The following is a 17228-nucleotide window of genomic DNA, read 5'->3' on the forward strand; positions in this document are numbered from 1 at the left end:
CTGTCACAAACTATAACTATATAATTCAGTCAATTAAGATAGTTTTCTCCCCACTACATGCTAATTCATATACATTAATTTTGTAAGTGCTTTAAAAAAAAAAATTAACTCTCGCAAAATCATTGCAAATAGGTCCCAAATATCTCTCATCAGACTTTCAATAACGATAAACTAGACTTAGAATACTTTCAAGTCCTAATTCATATTCTACGAGATATTGTCGTCTTCCTCATTTTCTACTCACTGTGTTTATCAGCAAACTTTTGTAACAAACTTCTTAGTTAATTGCTAATATGTCTTTAATACTATAATTATTTGCTAATAATATTTCTATCATAGACAATCACCCATCGTTAGGTGAACTAAACAATTCTGTTCATATAAGTTTGGGCAAAACACTGTTTACATGCTGCAGATGATAGTATATAGTGGGGAACAATGCTTTATGGGTGTGTTTTGTTTTGTATATTTAGCTCAAAAAATATGTTAGATTCCTCTGAAACTCAACCCCATATGAAAGAACAAAAAGTTTCAGTACTATACCTTTTGTTTTTACTTTCGAAATAAAGATCCCTTTTTAGACAATTAAACAAGCCACTATTCATCATCCTAGATTATGTCAAATTTTATATATGTTTACTAATCAACATTAATTAACCATCAACATGACTTGTTTCTTAATACATTTTGTTAGAGTGTTGATATAATATTCAATTTATCTTCAATCATCAACTTAAGCTTTTAAATCAATCGAAATGAGAGGTTTGTAATTGAACCGTCTTCTCTGAGAAAAAAAAAAAAAAAACAAACAAAAATGAAGTGTCGGCGTTGGATAGGAGGAGAAAAAGATGATTTTTTTTAGAAGACAAAACGTGATTGAGAAGTGATGGAGAAGATAATGAAATAATACATAGCTTGTTGTCTATATTTCTATCACATGCACACAGGGTCTCATGGTAGGCTCCCCTCCATCAACATCTTATGGTTAGGATTTATGAAAACTTAAACTCGGAGTCATCTACTTGCATTTACTGTCATAGACTTTGATTAATGGAGATGATTGACAAATACCGCAAACGTGATCAAATTCACTTGCGTCTATGATTGGAACGACCTTCAAAGTACTTTCTAAACAAGCTCTACGTTATTTACATTCATTTGTATGTATAATCTACTGATGTTAAAGACTGTTTACTGAGTAAAAATGACAGAATTTGAACTCTTATTGTAGAGGGAGTGATTGACTTTTCAGCTGGTTAATCAGGGAGTAGTATGCTCCACTTTGTCCATGTCCAAGTAGAGCCAAGTCTGATCCTTATTCAATAATCTTACCTTGTTTTATTACAGCTATTGAATCTGCTTTTTGTATAGTTGACAATCAATGAGCGATGACGGGGCTTGTTCTACCAATCATCATCTTTTCCAATGCTTCTTGGACTAAAGTCTCTGACAGGCTATCCAAAGCACTGGTTGCCTCATCAAGTAGAAGGAATTTTGGATTTGGCTCTTGCTAAAGCTATTCTTTGCTATTGACCTCCTGATAACTGAATACCTCTTTCTCCACATTAAGTCTCATAGCCATCCTTCATAGAACTGCAATAATAGGAAATGAAAGAAAATGATTTGGTGAAAAGAAGCTAAGGGTGTGAAAAATGAGATCATGGTGATTAGTTAAATTAACCTGTTACCTAATGAACTCATGAGCATTGGCAAGTTTTGCAGCCTTCTTAATTTCGTTTTCTGAACGTTCGTCTTGCCCAGATAGTATCTTCTTGCGTATAGTTCCTGTGAGAAGTGCGGGTTCTTGACTCACTAGAGCAATGTGTGACCTCAAACTTCTAAAATTATAGCTCTTGATGTCTATTCCATCAATGAGGACTGCACCATTTTGAGGATCGTAAAATCTTTCGATCAGTCCGACAACAGTAGATTTACCCGAACCATTGAAGCTTCAAACTCAAACCTGAACTCCATGATTGTTTTACATACTCCTGCTTTGGGGATTCCATTGAAGCTTCAAACTCACTCAAAATCCTATCTTGAGAGAAAATGCAGCAATAGTTCTGTGGTTGGTAATGGCTTCACTAGCTAGTTGACTGCCTTCACCCTGTGCTTTCTTAGCGTTCTCAGATATACTTCTCATCAGAACCTTTCTTGAATAGAAGCTTCCAATCACAAGTGGCTGCATAGCAATTGCTACAATGGCTACTCTCCATGTCACAAGTAATCCAAGCACAAATGCAAATGTAGCAGTCGTAAATACCTGAACCAATAGTGATGTTCTTTCTGCTACAAGAGATCTAACTAAGTTTCCTTCAACAGCTAGTCGTGCACATATCGCAGCACTCGTATTCTCATCTTGATCAAACCATCCAATATCAAAGTTCATGATTTTTTCAAGCATTTTTCCCTCACCCTCTTGGTTAAATTTTCTCCCATGATTGCAAAGCTGTAACGCTGGACTAAATTTGATATACAATTAAGAACTGTTATGCCCAAAAATATGAAGCAATAGAATCTAATGTTTGATTTAATTGCATCACTGTCCTTTAGGAAGTAAACTGAGGCGATTGTTCCTAAGCAATAGTAATTAATATATTGGTTGAGTAACTCCAGTGCCTATAGCACCCATACAATCAGGTAATGCTTGTTTCCACTCAGGTGCATTCAATCGCCAGAGACGCCATTGTGAAGGAGATTGAGGAGAACTTGAGGTATTCTTCAAGCCTTCACAATAACTGTAATCACTAGAATCGACATCAACCGAGTATGGACAGGACATGCTGATGGAATATACTGGACTGCTGTGCCAGATTGGGCTACTTTGACAAACTGATATCTGGTTTATTGGTGTCAAGGGAGTTTTGGCGGCTCCTACTATTTTTTGAAGATTTGTCTCTCTAGTAGAATGATATAAAAAACTATCAACTTCATTTTCCATGTAAGATTGCTGCATTTTCACCATTTTTGCTGTAAATTCCTTCATTATTTTTTTGAATTAACTTCTCATGAGAACCAGACTCTACCACTACCTGACTGAAGAACAAGAATCTGATCAGCCTTTTGGATAGTGGAGAGACGGTGCGCGATTACAATGGTAGTCCTTCCACGTGAAGCTTGGTCCAAGGCATCTTGTACGATTCTTTCAGACTCTGCATCCAAAGCACTGGTTGCTTCATCCAATAGAAGAATTTTGGGATCTCTGATTAAAGCCCTTGCTATGGCAATTCTTTGTTTTTGGCCTCCAGACAATTGAACACCAAATTGCCCCACCTGCATTGCTAAATTTCTCAACTCAAAATTATGACGAAGCCATGAGACCAAGTAAAAGAAGAAGGGAAAAAAAAGTCATACTTGAGTCTCATATCCACTAGGTAATGTTGCAATGAAATCATGAGCATTTGCAGTCTTAGCTGCTTTCTTAACAAGTTGCATTGAAGCTCCTTCCTTACCAAACAAAATATTTTCCTTTATGGAGGTTGCAAATAGAATTGGCTCTTGATTGACTAATCCCATTTGAGATCTCAGCCATTTGAGCTGAAGCTTCTTTATCTTATGACCATCCTGACAGGGTCATAGAATCCCTCCAATAAATGAATCACAGTGGACTTGCCTGAGCCACTACCTCCAACAATGCCTACTGTCTCCCCAGCCTTTACTTTGAGATTTAGTCCTGGAAGAATAGGGGTTGTGTAGGAATATATCAGCATGTAGCGGAAGCAACAAGGATCAATAAGCATTCTAATTCATCAATTTTGACTATAAATAAAATATGCTCATACAATAATAAGAGGGTTTCAAGTCATACCTTTGTAGAACCTCTTGAAACTCGAATTTAGCTACAAATCTTCTCCAAATCTTCTTGTGAACCACTTCAAGGTCTTTTCTACTATTCTCTTGGAGCCTTAGATTGAGTTGTGGGACTCAAAATAAGCTTGAATGAAGGAAATTTGGAGAAGAAGTTCACTGATGCAACTTGAAGAATACCTTCTTCAACCTTTCAAGTTTTTAGCAAAACTCAACAAGTACATCAAATTTTGCATGCTCGATTCTCAATCCATTTTTTCCTATTTATTGCAAGACCATCATGTAAAGAAGAAGACTGCATGGAGATCTCTTGAAGCCTTAGATTAAGTTGTGGGACTCAAAATAAGTTTGAATGAAGAGAATTTGGAGAAGAAGCTCACTAATGCAACTTGAAGAACACCTTTTTCAACCTCTCAAGTTTTCAGCAAAACTCAACAAGTACATCAGATTTTGCATGTTCGATTCTCAGTCTAATCTTTCCTATTTATTGCAAGACCATCATGCAAAGAAGAAGACTGCATGGATAGCACCTCATACTTGGAAGATTGAATCAAGAATAAGATAGGAAATGAGTGAGCTATATGGTTGGATAGTCCCATTTTTCCATTTTGTTTTTTCAAATTTTGATTTTCATATTGATTTCCAAAATCAATTTTGTTTACAAAATTAAAACTTTATTAATTTTACCAAATTAATTTTTTAATAAAATTAATAATAATTAATTAAATAAATAATTTAATTAATTTCAATTAATTTAATATCAAATATTAAATTAATTTTACATAAATTCCACCAACATGAATCCATATTCATGAATTTAATATTTAAATCATATTTAAATATTAATTGATTCTCCAATTCCGTTTAAATCTAAAATTAGACGCATCATTGTATCACATATAATTACTAATTCCCTTAATTATAATTTGAATGTTTCAAATTAACTTATCATGCCACTCTAAGGCTAATCCATTTACGAGCTAGTAGGGGGATCTCGTGGACCTACAGATCATGGGCTCCAATGATCTGAGATTAATTGGCTAAACTTTTTACACCAAATTAACCCCCATTCATTAACTAATGGGTCACTCCACTAAATCCCATAGTTGCATTCTCCTCATTGTAGATATATTATGTCCACTCGATATAACCATGATTAGTAAGTTAACCCTTCACAGGTTATTCCTAATAACGGTTGGGTTAAATGTCTGTTTTACTCCCGATATTACCTTTTGTTTCTTAAGCCCCACCAATCTTGTAATGAACAATTGGTTTGTGATATGATTAATAAACCGAGTCCCTCTTGGGCCAATGATAGGGTGGGGCCCCTTGTTCAAGACCTGGAATCAGCACTCAAGGAAACAACCTCTCTACTATCCCTAAAAACGGGTAGGAGTGAATTCCATCTTGCACCCTATGTCCCCAACTATTTATCCATTCTTACCCCTAAAATGGAGGTTTATTGAGCCGACACTGTTGAGTCAACCTTCACCTATACAAATCTAAGGATAATCTCGAATAAACAGGAGTTCATAGTTAGCTCAGGATTAAGGTCAAGTTATCTAGGTCATCGCTTTGAAATAGTCAGTCTTAAACAATACACAGCGTTATAAAGTAAGAGTGACTAATTTCATGGTCCGATCTTGTACAAACTCATTGCACAGGACGTCCCCACTCCTCATGTCATAACATGTACGAATTAGGATCACATCGTCTATAGCATTTTACAACTCCTTGTAACAACTACAGAGTGAGCCACATCCAATAGTGTTACCAGAATAAGGCACCCAACCTTATTCATATAATATAGATCGTTTTGACTATTTACTCGAACCTGATCCACTTTTATGTCTCCACATAAAGTTTAGCACTCATGTAATAGTCATAGATCTTTTTAGTTTATTGGATTTATTTCTAAAACGAAATATGCAATTCATATATTCAATAACAACTTATTGAATTTTTAGAATAAGTTTTATTGTTTACAAACCACGAGTTTTAGGACATAAAACCTAACATGTTGTAGGTCCGGAAGAATAGGAAAATTCAACATCTTTAAATTCAATCTTTCCTCTTAAACAGTCCAAAGATTTTCCTCTACCATTCTCAGAATCTATGGAAGGAATGGGGTTAGTCATCTCGAAAATTTGGGAGTGCATTCATAGCACACCTGAATAAGAAGCAAAAGCACATATAATTTTTTTCAAACACTGATGAAATTTTGGTAGGTACCAAAAGGAAAGAAAAAAAGAAGTCAATTACTCACAGTCCACCAAAAATGATACGTATTCCAGATATCAAAATGGCTCCACATGTTTCTCCTCTTTCAGTGACAAGAATACTGCCTACCCATGCCTGAAATGCCCAAGCTGCATATATCATTGCCATACTGCCCATCATAAGTCCTCTCCCAAGGCCTTGTTTAATGCCAAAGTTCATACTTTTTTGAAGTGCATGACTGAACTTAGTTTAGAGCTCTCCTACATATGGATACACGATGTGGATCGAAGAGATCGCTTGTTCAGCAATGCTACCAGCAACCACATAAGGATCTTTGGCCTTGGCATCTAAGTTCTTGTAAACATTCCCAAATCCAACCCCTGGAATAATGAACATGAAAGAGAATGGAAGGGCAGCCAAAGCAAGCTGCCATGAGAGCACAAATGCAACAGGAATGCAGAAGATAAAGCCTGAGATGTGAGCCAGAGAGTTTGGTATCTAACACAAAATGAAAATCTAGATTAGATTGATGCAGAAGGTGCAGAATGAAGAATGAAAAGGTTTGATTAAGGAGTTGAAACCTTTTCAGCTATGGTATCTTGGATAGTGTGGCAATCAGAAGTGATGGAGGAAACAATAAGAAATAGCTTGATTGTTGTCGAAAAAACTATCTTCTTGTCTCATAACTGATTTTAGGTACTCCATTCTCATGCTCATTGCGGGATGTCTGTCTTTCTGCCGTCCTGGTCCAACACATTCCCTCTACAAATCATAAACATAGAGGTTTCAGTATTACCTTGAAAAAAGCAGTTAAAAACAAGACTCCACAGCTTCTATTTGGCTAAGTTTAGCTACAAATGGTCTAACATTACACGAAGTTATCAAACCAAACCAAAACGGATTGGAGGTGCTTATGACTTTAAAATCACATTTGAAGGACTTACAACAAACACAGTGTAATCTGAGTGTTGGAATCCCTTAAATCTATTATTTGGAGTTCCGAATTGTATTTGTATTATATGTTAATTTGCAATTATAGGCTTAAGGTTTAGAGAAGTATCATATATAAACCCTCTAAACCTATTGGTGCCTTTGCTCGTGGAGCTAGTTAATACATTGTTAGTAAACCACATAAATTTCTACGTCGATTTTTATCGTTTACACTTTCTCGTTTTCTTTACTTGTTGATTACATAACACTCAGTTTTGCATAAGCCATGGATCTAACATCTTAACATCATAATGGAGAATTTTCTAGTACTATATAATTCTATCTACACCTTATATTCACAATTCGATATGCGATTAGACCCATGTTAATTTTAAATATTGTACTAGAAATTTGATAGAAACCAACTTGGATAGAAGAATTTTATTGTATTCACGATGAATTAAACGATGAACTATATAATTACTAGAACAAAGAAAAGAAACTAGTGTATTGCTTCCCCTCACACGCGAGAGAAAAGCTTCAATGCCCAAAACCACTAATCACAATATTTTTCCTGACCTCCCTGTTCCCACTCCCCTCTATTTTAAACAAAACATTCTTCTAACAGATTAGAAGCCTCTACTTGTCGTGGTCCCCAATTTCCTAACCGACGTATTCTCATCTTTTCCCAAATTACCCTTCTTTCTTCTTCTTTGATACTAAAATAAAATTGGTGGCCTATCATTATCTCCCCCCTCTACATTTACCTTGTCCTCAAGGTAAAAAGTCGAAAATTGCTTCTGGAAATCATCCATCGTCTCCCACGTTGCCTCATGCCTCGGAAAACCCTTCCATTTCACCAAAATCTCCCGTCCTTGTTGTGAAGAGTGAGGACGATAACCCAACACGTCCTCCGGTTCAGTCAGCCATTTATGGTTTTCGTTCACCAAAGGATCCACTATTTGATTTTCACCCTGCTGCCCCACCACTTTCTTTAGTTGGGATATGTAAAAGACAGGATGTATCGCTATAGTAGAGGGAAGTTCCAAATTATAGGCGACCATTCTAATCCTTTCAATGCTTTGATACGACCCAAAGTACTTGAGATACAACTTGACATACCTCCTTTGTCGTACCGAAATTTGATGATAAAGTCGGAGCTTCAATAAGACCTAATCCCCTACTTGAAATTCCACATCCTTTCTCTTCTTATCAGCATACTTCTTCATCTTGTCTTGAGCCATTCGCAAGTGCTCTTTAAGAACTCATAAGGCCTCATCTCTATCTCTTAACTGCTGGTCTAAAGTAGCATTCGAAGTACAACTATCACTATAATAGATCAAAGTTGGAAGGAGTCGTCCATATACAATCTGAAAAGGAGTCAGGTCGGTTGAAGCATTATATGTGGTATTACACCAATATTCAGCCCAGTGCAGCTAATTGATCCACTCCTTTTGCCTTTCCTCATAAAAGCAATGCAAATAAATTTCCACACTGTGATTGACTACTTCAGTTTGACCATCCGGGGGTGATAGGCTGTACTCCGATAGAGTTTGGTACCCAAGATTCGGAATAGTTCCTGCCAAAAATGACTAACAAACACCTTGTCTCGATCTGAAACAATGGACTTTGGAATCCCATGTAGCTTAACCACTTATCTAAAAAATACATTAGCTACGATTTCAGCATTCAAGGGATGCTTTAAGGCCAAAAAATGAGCGTACTTACTTAATCTATCCACCACCACTAAGATTACATCATGACCCTTGGCCTTAGGCAACCTCTCTATAAAATCCATTGATATATCAGCCCACACCATATCAGGAATTGTGAGTGGCATTAGCACACTCACTTGAGACAAAGTTAGAGTATTGTTCCTTTAGCAAACCATACATTCCTCCACATATTTTTTAACATCCCTTTTCATTCCCTCCCAATATAATTCTCCGGATAATCGTTTATAAGTTCTTAGAAAATCAGAATGTCCCTCAAACACAGAATCATGATATATATGCAAAATAGTAGGGATAAGAGTGGATGTGCTAGATATAACTAACCTCCCTCAAAACTTCAGCACTCCTTGATGTAAAGAGAAATCTTGAACCCCTTTCTCTTTCTGTAGTAATCTAATTTTGATACACTATAACTTGTCATCCCGTTCCACCTCCCTTTGGATGATTTTCATGTCTATCAATGTAGGGGCTATCAAGTTAGCAAGTTGGATATCGGATTCTACCCGAGACAACGCATCAGCTGCCCCATTTTCCAGGCCCAGACGATAGATTACTTCAAAATCATACCTGAGTAACTTAGTAACCCATTTCTGATGCTGTGGTTGAATGGTCTTCTGCTCCAATAGAAATTTCAAAGCCTTTGGATCTGTTTAATCACGAATCTTCTCCCTAACAAATATGGCCTCCACCTTTGCACAACCATTACTACAGCCAACAACTCCCTTTCATACAATGGCTTGGCCCAGTCTCTCATTGATAAGGTGTGACTGTAGAAAGCAACCAACCGGTTCTGTTGCACCAGTACAGCTCTGATCCCATATCCTGAAGCATCAGTCTCTACTTCAAAAGACAGACTAAAATCTGGTAATGCGAGTACTGGCAGTGTCATCGTAGCCTTTTTTAACTTCTCGAATGCCTACTGAGCCTCCCCTGACTACTGGAATGCCCATTCTTTTAATATCTGAGTCAATGGAGCTGCAATACTCCCATAATTTTGCACGAATCATCGGTAATACCCTGGCAGTTCCAAGAATCCCCATACCTCCTTGATAGTTCGAGGTGCTGGCCATTCCAAAATAGCTCGTACCTTCTCTGGGTTCATCTCTACTATCTTCCCCGAGATTATATGCCCCAGATACTCCATGCGCTCCTTAGAAAACTGGCACTTCTTGCAATTAGCATACAATTCGTTCTCCCTTAGAATCAATAACACTACTTCCAAATGCTGCAAATGCTTTTCCAAACTCTTACTGTACACCAAAATGTCATCGAAGAATACTAACATAAAGGTGTCTTAGATACGGTTTGAAAAGGGTATTCATCAAGGCCTGAAAAGTGGAGGGAGCGTTGGTTAACCCGAAAGGCATTACTAAAAACTTGTAATGACCTTCGTGGGTTCTAAAAGCAGTATTCTCGATGTCCCTTGGATGCATTCTTATCTGATGATATCCCGACTTCAGATCCAACTTAGAGAATAACTCAGCTCCATTTAATTCATCAAACAACTCTTCTACCACTGGAATTGGAAATTTGTCTGGAATGGTTGCATTATTAAGGGTTCTGTAGTCAACACAAAACCGCCAGCCCCCATTTTTCTTTCTAACAAAAAATACAGAACTCGAATAGGGACTTATGCTTGCCCTGATAATTCTCGAGTCTAACATCTCCTCACTAACTTTTCCATTTCAGCTTTCTAATGATAAGCATAACAAGATCGTAATTCTCGAACGAGCAATCGAAAGGATTCTGGAGTATCTAACATTAATTGGATTCATCCCCTTCTTCAAGTGTATGTGATGCTCAATACTCCGGCGTCGGGGTAGTTCCTCAAGCCTTTCAAACACATCTTCAAATTTAGTCAATAGAGTAGGTATTGATTCTGAAATGGTATAGACTTCCTCTAATTCATACCACTCAGCCATCGACACGACTTTTTCCATCATTCGACACTCCACTAAGAATCCTTGATCCTTCTCCGTCCACGAACATCAACAGCTATGCATCTTAGAGTACATTACAGCATGCTACAAAAGAAAAATACTAAGGATCAAGAGAACTTACCCTTGAAGAACTATTCTTCTCGTTCCCCGATGTAATAGCACGATCATTCACCAACACGAATGTCATGCCTCAGCAATATCCTCGATTAAGAAAAAACAACACTCATCCCTCGAACAGTATGTAGACACCATTGGTAGGCTACCTTGGTATTCTCGAAGTGAGAATCCAGGAGGTGTAGGCTCTGTGCGAATTTGGTAGAGGGCAAGAGGATGTATACGATCAAGTAAGTGAGAGAAATAAAAAGTCTATCATATAGACAAAGGGTACTCAATTGTTTAGTAAATGAGGCAGTCGTGAGCTAACTTGCTCGTCGTTCACTCTCTCAAAGAGGTATCATATAACTCTCTTTTTTCACTCGATTGATTGGTATGCAATAATCCGATTATTCAAAAAATGAAAACTCTTTTCATTTTATTCTTCAGTTGTTAAAACTGAAAATAACCTCCCACTTGCACGGTTAATGGAGAAAAAAAAATAACCAACAAACAATTATCTCATAATTGTTTTTATTATAGATAAATATAATAACTAATTTATCATATTATATTTATATCCTATAGTTTTAATATCACATCATATGTAATATTTAAACCATAGTTCTTTTCTCCTTTCTTTAATATAAATCATATTTATATTAATTTCTCCAATTAATATATCTAATACATGAAATCAATTATATCACATATAATTGAACTAATTTAATTATATCATATATAATCAAATTCCCTCTTGTTAATTTGAACACTTCAAACTAACCCAAAAACTGATTCTCAACTTGAATCCCTTGAGCTACCAAGGGGACCTTATGAACATGTAGCTTGAAACTCCAACGGTGTGTGAATAACTGACTAAACTCTTTAATCACGATATCCACCACCCGTTAACTATCAGACACTTCACTAAAGACCAACAGCTGCACTCTTATCACTATAGATATATTTATGTGTCCATGAGATATAACCAATCAACAGTACAATAACCCTTCACAGATCGTTCGTAAGTACAGTTGGGCCAATTTACCATTTTGCTCTTGTAGTTACATCTAACTTCTTAAGTACCACTGATTCCTCTAATGAACAATACATCATAGTCCTCCTATGAGTGAACACTTCTTGGGCCATAAGAAAGTGTGTGGCGCCACATTGTTCAAGCCTTGTAATCAGCCCTTAAGGGAGCAATCTATCCACTTACCCCTGCTTCAGGGAAGGAGTGAACTCCATCTTGTGTATCTGAGTTTCAGCTCCCCAATCAAACGAATCTCCAAAGTGGTGGGTTTGAGTAGGCAATCTGGCTACTCGCACCCATGCAAATTAAAAGACTACCTTCATAGGCAGGAGTTTCTAACTCACTCAGAATTAAGGTCATGTTACCTATAGTCATCCTAGCGAAATGAAAGTCTCTGTCATGAACGACGTTATATAACGAGACTAAACATTTCATGGTTCGGTCTTATACAAACTCCTTTGTATAGGATATCCCTGTTCGCATGTCTCTACATGAATGATCAGGATCAGACCATCTGTAGCACTTTACAACACTTGTAACATTTACAAAGTGGGTGATAATGGGCAGAAATGCACGTTATTACAGCGCAAAGTTATAAAACAATGCAGGATTGCGTTGATAAAAGTATACAATATTGCGTCAAAAAGCACAATATTGCATTAAAAAGTATTAAGTTCACAACATTGCGGTCACATACATCAATCACATCAAAACAGTTAACTTATGTATTTTTGTGCAGAATATGCGTTGACGCAAGGCGGAAAATGCGATCCAAAAAAATCAACGGCTGAGTGCATCAAAAGATTGCGTTAACGTAAGGCTATACGATCATTTGCGCTCACAATTATCTGCTCAAGAAGGTTGCCGCATAGAGCCGGCATATCATGATGGGCGCATTTGGGTGAAAAGCATATTAAATCACGATGGGACAGAAAGCTGATGACGGTCGATTCCAAATTAAGTTGACAAGCCATTAAAGAACTACTGTAACTGTCTCTTATACACATCTAGATGTGTATAAGAGACAGGCTTAGGAAAGCACTGGAAGCTCCAAGACAGAGAGAGGGCCAACTCCTATGGAAGCAGGAACATCTTTGAAACCGAATAGAGATTTACAATGTAAAAGCCTCGATCAGCAAGGAAACTGTCTCTTATACACATCTAGATGTGTATAAGAGGTCACCTTCAGTGAAAGAGTTCAATAGTTAGATAATTTTTCCCTTTAGATAGAAGTAGCCTTGTTCTTAGTTTTCTTTACTTCAAAGGCGGAAGCGAGTGAAGGGAGATTATACCGAGAGATCGTTCCGATGAACTTGGAAGAGTGCCGAAAGCGTCGAGATCAGAGAGAGGGCCAACTTCTATGGAAGCAGGAACATCTTTTGAGCAGAATAGAGTTAACAGTGTAAAAGTCTTGGGAAGCAAGGAATTGCTACCAGGCTCTCTATCCTTATCTTCCATTGTCATTTTGTACTCTGAACTGATTTATAGAAATGGAATCTACATCTTTATATTTGTTCACTCTGTGTGTGTTACACATGAGTAGTTGAATCTGTCGAGTGGGTTGAGAAGCATTTAGCTAGCACAACAGGGGATCTTCATTCTATGTGATTATCTTACATTATGTATGCGTCATTCGTCCATTAGAGATACTCGGGAGGGTAGTCTAAGGATAGAATCTAGGCTTGGAAAAGTCAGGTTAGAATCTAGGCTCGGGAGAGTCAGATTAGAAATGCATAATCAAGAGATAGGAGCTTAGGAATAAGTAATGTTTGCTATTAACGCATCGCATGCATCCTAGAGATAGGTTATGGTTGAATGCGGTCACCTTGTCCTTGTGTGCATCTTGCATCATAGCATAGGCAAGAACTAGAGACTTAGAAATAAGCTCTATAGACATTGTCGCATTCATCGCATACATCCTAAAATTAGGAGCTACCGCATTTGCATTGGAAATGATTTGTTGTCGCATGAGTATAGTATGATCGCATAGTTTGACGCATTCTTTGGAAACGCTAGCTAAAGACCTTCTCAACCCGTTCCACCGCATATTCAGTGTATCTATCGCATAATCATTCTTATCTCAAATTCGCCGCATACTTTTTATACTTCAAACAACAAACCAACCAAATCATTAATTTATTTGTTACTGCAAAGTAATCTAAAAATTATTACTGCATACTGTTTTCCTTAGTCCCTGAATTCAACCCTAGACTTACCAGAAAACTCAGTAGGATTTATACTTGGGTTATGCTGAGAAAACTTGTTGCACAACGCATTTTCCATCACCGCAATTTCTTTCATTATTTCACCGCATAAAATAACGCATCAGCAGGCTGCATCCGTAATGTCACCAAGATAAGATTTCCCTTCTTTATCCATATACTACAGACCATTTCACTTAAGGCATGACCCACTTGTATGTCTTTACATATATGCTTAAGTTACAACGATAACCAAGGATCTTAGTTTATTGGTTTGTGGTTAGTGCAACTAAAATATCTCATATTTCATAGACAGTGAAGAAAATATCTCATATTATTACATCACAAATATTTGTTCATACACGTGTTTACAAACTACAGGACCCTACGAGATTTAGGGCATCAACCCCAATAATCATTTGAGCTAACCCAACTGGTTCCCAACACTTATTCTCTGCCTTGATCATAGAGCAAGTCCATTCATAAATGTCTCCTCCAACACTTCACTCGGAAGATGCAGTAATGGAGCTACCAGATTTTGATAGGCTTCTACTGTCGATTCTTGCCTGATTGCTAAGATTCTTCCACAGATTGATCCTTCCCTCAATGATCGAAATCGAACTAACATCCTCTGTTTTAAGTCCTGCCAATCTTTGAATGATTCTCTCCCTTCTTTGGATTGGTACCAGTCCAACGCGGCTCTGTCAAAACTGATCACCACAACTGTCATTTTCTCGGATTTCGTCAGCTTGTGGATATAAAATTATCGATTAGCTCTGAATAGCCATGAATCAGGATCACTTCTACTAAATACAGACATCTCAACCTTCTTGAATTTGCTTCGGTCATTCACCAACTCATCTACTCCCGATTGAGTCGTATTATTCAACACATTCGGAATATTGTTATTTGATCTTTCAGTCATCTCACTCCTCGATCCCCCTTTTTCTTCTATCGATATTGCCTTTCTTTTCGCCATTTCGGCTACATACGAAATGAGCATCTTCTGATGTTTTTCGCTTGCATTCCCAATCAGTCGATACTCTTAGCCAACAATGCTAAATTCTCCTCAATGGTCGGTAATTTCTGCATCTCTACACCAAGACTGGAGATCTCCTGATCTAACAGTTCCAACTTTTCTTCAAATCGTTTTTGAGCCATTACTTCCCAGGTGTGAGCACTGATACCAATTTGATAGAAACCAACTTGGATAGAAGAATTTTATTGTATTCACGATGGGCTATACGATTACAAGAACAGAGAAAAGAAACTAGTGCACTGCTTCCCCTCACACGTGAGAGAAAAGCTTTAGTGCCCAAAACCACTAATCACACTATTTTTCCTAACCTCCCTATTCCCGCTTCCCCTATTTTAAACAAAATATTCTTCTAACAGATTAGGAGTCTCTACTAGTCATGGTCCCCACTTCCCCAACCAACGTATTTCCGTCTTTTCCCAAATTACCCTTATTTCTTCTTCTTTGATACCGAAATACAATTGGTGGCCCATCAAAATTTTACCAAAGCGAGCACAGACTCCAACACCAACAGCAAAATAAAGCAGCCTGAGTGTATACTGGAAGTAAACAAATACATAATACATTACAACCAGTAAAGTGCAATCCAAGAAACTATCATAAAAGCAAGTGTAGAATTAAGAAATTAGCTTGTCCACAACATGATTGGAAAAAGAGTTAGAATCAGAAACAGAATAGTGATTGATCATACCACTGAGAACAAGCATAGTGTGTGGGGTTGTAACCCCATCTCCAATACTCCCTAAAGAACCCAGTAAAATCAGCAACTTATCCACCCAATCAACATATCTGAAAAGCCCAACTTTCTTCATTCCTATAATGCCTAACCAAGAAAAAATACAAAGCCACAGAACAATGCCCAAATCCCAATTCAGGTCCAAAGTTTTCTTCAAGAACCACTGAATTTAACACTGAGGAGGCGCCATTTTGTCTTGAATCAAAACTTGAGTTCAAAGTATATGGCATCCCACATGGCAGAAAATGAAACCACCAACTAGTTGGCTTCTTCATTACGATTTCAGTGGGAGGAGTGAGATGAAATAGAATCAATGGGGTTAAATACTCAGAGCATAAAGAGCCAAGTTTAGTTTCTTTTCACTTGCCCAACTGCATTTAAAAATTAGCTATATAGAAACGTACGCAAAATGCCAAATTTTGTGTTGCTAGCGAAATGGCATTTGCGGTAAGCACAGAAACAAGGGCTTTGATTTTTCCAAGTTTATACTTCACATTTTCAGGGCACTAAAATTCGATTAATTGGGCTTTCAACCTGGGCCAGCCTTAAATTTAAATTACAAACGAATATCAGTTTTAGAATTGATAATTAAATGTATAATAATATTTTTAAATAATTAATATATTTTTAAAATTTTTAAATAATTGATATTTCGCTTTTAGATTTAAGGCTTGTATCAAAACATCAACAAATTCTTTTACATTGTGCTATATTTGTAACCACGGCTTACTTTTTTACTTTTTTTTCCACCCATGCATATAAAACACTATGCTTTATTTATATTTTATAATTAAAATAAATACTATCAACCATAAATTATTTCATTCTTTTTTACTATATTGTAATTATTTTTATTTTAAGAAAAAAGATATTCAAATTCAAATTAATATTTATTTTATAAAAATTCTTAAACTAATGAACGCATCTCAGCACCCCAACCTCAAACACAGATATATAAACTCAGACAAATCAATTTTACACTCAAACACAGATATATGAACTTCACAGATGTATGAACTCAGTATAATTCGGGGTGGAGAGATTAGAATTTTAGGTATGAATTTATCAATTGGGTTGTGCTCATATTTGGTTGTTTATCTTATTGAATTATGTTTACCAATTTGTGTCTATTGGTAATTGTAAGTCTCATGTAGGTATTGATATGAATCTTCCAAGACATCTAACTATCGATTATATCTTATTTAATAATTTCGATGTAATATTTTTATTTTCTAATTTTATCATTTCTAAAACATATTAAAATAGGATATTTTTGTCATTTTACTAAGGTTTATGATGTGACTCACATTTTACTAAGGTTTATGATGTGACAAACACATTAAATCGACCATTAGGTTGTACAATACATATTTTGGATTTTGAATTTGGGAATGATAACTTTCCTCTGAATAGATGACAAAGATACATTACCAACCTTTACAATTCTTAGATCTAAGGTTGCATGCTTGAGCATTCAAGTAAAGATTGATCAATTTGCT

The 17228-nt window shown here is 36.6% G+C and overlaps 1 pseudogene; it reads right to left on the reverse strand.

Moving 5' to 3' along the window:
* Positions 1-1180: 1180 nt before the first annotated feature.
* LOC120081131 lies at positions 1181-15919 on the reverse strand (annotated as a pseudogene).
* Between the last annotated feature and the right edge of the window lie 1309 nt (positions 15920-17228).

The sequence above is a fragment of the Benincasa hispida genome, chromosome 7 (genome assembly GCF_009727055.1).
Source record: "Benincasa hispida cultivar B227 chromosome 7, ASM972705v1, whole genome shotgun sequence".
Classification (NCBI taxonomy): domain Eukaryota; kingdom Viridiplantae; phylum Streptophyta; class Magnoliopsida; order Cucurbitales; family Cucurbitaceae; genus Benincasa; species Benincasa hispida.